This window comes from Bos javanicus, chromosome 2 (assembly GCF_032452875.1).
Source record: "Bos javanicus breed banteng chromosome 2, ARS-OSU_banteng_1.0, whole genome shotgun sequence".
In the NCBI taxonomy this organism is placed as follows: Eukaryota; Metazoa; Chordata; class Mammalia; order Artiodactyla; family Bovidae; genus Bos; species Bos javanicus.
The window spans coordinates 57,591,752-57,595,613 of NC_083869.1; the positions used below are offsets into that span (position 1 = coordinate 57,591,752).

Below are 3,862 nucleotides of genomic sequence, written 5' to 3' on the forward strand. Positions count from 1 at the left end.
TCTTTGGTGCTCAGCCTTCTTCACAGTCCAACTCTTACATCCATACATGACCACAGGAAAAACCATAGCCTTGACTAGCCGGAACTTTCTTGGCAAAGTAATGTCTCTGCTTTTGAATATGCTGTCTAGGTTGGTCATAACTTTCCTTCCAAGGAGTAAGTGTCTTAATTTCATGGCTGCAGTCACCATCTGCAGTGATTTAGGAGCCCCCCAAAATAAAGTCTGACACTGTTTCCACTGTTTCCCCATCTATTTCCCATGAAGTGATGGGACCGGATGCCATGATCTTCGTTTTCTGAATGTTGAGCTTTAAGCCAACTTTTTCACTCTCCACTTTCACTTTTATCAAGAGGCTTTTGAGTTCCTCTTCACTTTCTGCCATAAGGGTGGTGTCATCTGCATATCTGAGGTGATTGATATTTCTCCCAGCAATCTTGATTCCAGCTTGTGCTTCTTCCAGTCCAGAGTCTCATGATGTACTCTGCATATAAGTTAAATAAACAGGGTGACAACATACAGCCTTGACGAACTCCTTTTCCTATTTGGAACCAGTCTGTTGTTCCATGTCCAGTTCTAACTGTTGCTTCCTGACCTGCATACAGATTTCTCAAGAGGCAGGTCAGGTGTTCTGGTATTCCCATCTCTTGAAGAATTTTCCACAGTTTATTGTGATCCACACAGTCAAAGGCTTTGACATAGTCAATAAAGCAGAAATGGATGTTTTTCTGGAAATCTCTTGCTTTTTTGATGATCCAGTGAATGTTGGCAATTTGATCTCTGGTTCCTCTGCCTTTTCTAAAACCAGCTTGAACATCAGGAAGTTCACAGTTCACATATTGCTGAAGCCTGGCTTGGAGAATTTTGAGCATTACTTTACTAGCGTGTGAGATGAGTGCAATTGTGCGGTAGTTTGAGCATTCTTTGGCATTGCCTTTCTTTGGGATTGGTATGAAACTGACCTTTTCCAGTCCTGTAGCCACTGCTGGGTTTTCCAAATTTGCTGGCATATTGAGTGCAGCACTTTCACAGCATCATCTTTCAGGATTTGGAATAGCTCAACTGGAATTCCATCACCTCCACTAGCTTTGTTCGTAGTGATGCTTTCTAAGTCCCACTTGACTTCACATTCCAGGATGTCTGGCTCTAGGTCAGTGATCACACCATCGTGATTATCTGGGTCATGAAGATGTTTTTTGTACAGTTCGTCTATTCTGATACCAGGTCCCTAAAACTGTGGGTATTGATCATCCCTTGGAAAAAGGGGAAAGGTCTCAGAAGCAACAGAATTGAAATCCTCCCATACATTGGTAATATTTAAGTCATTATATCTTCAGTGAAAAAAAGTAGACTAGAAAAATATCTACCACGGTCCTCTGATCCCTGTCAGTGCAGCTCAGCAGTCATGGCCAACCACATCGTGCTCTACACCGGCGCCAAGATGCCCATCTTGGGGCTGGGCACCTGGAAGTCCCCTCCAGGCAAAGTGACAGAGGCTGTGAAGGTGACGATTGACTCTGGGTACTGTCACATTGACTGTGCCCACATGTAGCAGAATGAGAATGAGGTGGGTTTGGCCCTCCACACGAAGCTGCAGGAGAAGACTGTGAAACTTGAGGACCTCTTCATTGTTAGCAAGCTGTGGTGCACAAAGCACAACAAAGATCTGGTGAAAGAAGCCTGCCAGAAGGCGCTCAGCGACCTGAAGCTGAATTACCTGGACCTCTACCTCATCCACTGGCCCATGGGCTTCAAGCCTATGAAAGACTTTTTCCTGTTGGATGAGGACATCAATGTGATTCCCAGTGAGAAAGATTTCATGGATACCTGGACGGCCATGGAAGAGCCGGTGGACGAAGGGCTGATGAGTTATTGGAGTCCCTCCTTCAACCATCTCAAAGTGGAGAAGATTCTTAAACAAACCGGCTTAAAATACAAGCCAGCGTTTAACCAGATCGAGTGCCACCCATACCTCATTCAGAAGTTAATCCAGTACTGCAACTCCAAAGGCATTGTGGTGACTGCCTATAGTCCTCTTGGCTCTCCCAACAGGCCCTGGGCCAAGCCCGAGGACCCTACCATACTGGAGGACCCAAGGATCAGAGCGATTGCAGGCAAGCACAATAAAACCACAGCCCAGTTGCTGATCTGATTCCCCATGCAGAGGAACCTGATCATGATCCCCAAGTCGGTGACTCCTGAACGCATTGCTGAGAACTTCCAGGTCTTTGACTTTGAACTGAACAAGGAGGATATGACCACCTTGCTCAACTACAACAGGGACTGGAGGGCTTGTGCCTTGGTGAGCTGTGCCTCCCACGGGGATTACCCCTTTCACGAGGAGTTTTGAAGCCGCGAGTGTCTGCCCTTGGCCAGATGACCTGCCATCCCCCACCTCTTTTCCTGTGTGTTGTGTAATTTGGCCCGTGTCCCTCAGTGGTGGATCAGCGACTTCTAGACAAACCGGTGAGGGCTCAGCCAGCTTGGTGTCAGGTCCAAAGAACAGAATCAGTAGATTAATAGAAGTCTCTTCAGTTTTCCTTTGCCCTTCTTGTCAGGGGAGCTGGGGAACATGCAACCCAAATACTCTTCTAAACTGAATTTACAAAATCAGAATAGTGCCTCTAACAGTGGGATTTTGATTGCTTGGTACAGTAATCCTTTCAGCTAGACTTTTCTTTGCCTCAAATAAAAAGTGTTCTTATGAAAAAAAAAAAGAATCTACCAGTAAAACAAACAGAACAGCAAAGCAAAAGTAAAGATGTTTTTTCTTTGCTTTAAATAAGATCCTTGGGGAAAAGTATATGCAATTACTGGTCTAAATTAGGAGGAGTTGTGGTTTTAGTTAAAAACACTTACATAATCTAAAAAACCACAATTTAAGAAATAGCACTCCATCGGCGCTGTGCTGTGCTTAGTTTCTCAGTCCTGTCCGACTCTTTGTAACCCCATGGGCTGTAGCCCACCAGGCGCCTCTGACCATAGGGGTTTTTCAGGCAAGAATACTAGAGTGGGTTGCCATGCTTTCTCCAGCGGATCTTTCTAATCCAGGGATTGAACCCAGGTCTCCCACATTGCAGGCAGATTCTTTACTGTCTGAGCCACCAGGGGTAATTTTATATAAATATAAAGCAAGAGAGGAGCAAATGTGGTGAAATATTAATATTAATACTTAGAAATTTTTTGTGAAAAGCAAAATTCTCTGTATTATTTTTGCAAGTCTTTTCAATATCTCAAACAATTAAAAGAAAAAAAAAGATCACATCCTGTAGAACCTTGTAGAAGGAAAAGAAAATCAGCTCCAGAAGATGCTACTCTGGACTGGACTTCTCAGAAGTTTTTTTTTTTTTTTCCCTTAGTGTCATAAAAGCAGGGACTAAAAAATCTAAAAAGTACAGAATAATTTGGATCTCAACTGGATGAGACCCATGAAAGTCTTCAAATATGTGAATTATCAGGTATGGTACAAAATAAATATTTTTATTTTTTCTCAATTTAAAAATGTAATTTTTGTTTCTGTTTTTATTTTAAATTATACTTAAAATCTATTAGGCTAGGCTTGGGTTCTCTGGTTGTTTCAGAAGCATTATTGTCTAAATCAAAGATTTAAGTTACCTTCTTGACCTCTTCTAGCCATTTAAATTCCCTTTAAATGTCTCTCTGTTGTTATAACAATTAAATAACTCATTATTAATTCATAAATAAGATAAAACATTGTATCCAATTATATTGAAGGACACTTTTATACTGTAGAAGCATGTTTTTGATATATAATTTAGTGAAAAAAATCTTTTGCTGCTTGATCTTATAAACATATTTATTTAATGAATACTATGTAATGAAAAAATTCTGAAAGAAACTTTAC

The 3,862-nt window shown here is 41.7% G+C and overlaps 1 pseudogene; it reads left to right on the forward strand.

Moving 5' to 3' along the window:
* Positions 1–1,398: 1,398 nt before the first annotated feature.
* On the forward strand, positions 1,399–2,362 carry LOC133235601 (aldo-keto reductase family 1 member B1-like; annotated as a pseudogene).
* Positions 2,363–3,862: the final 1,500 nt, after the last annotated feature.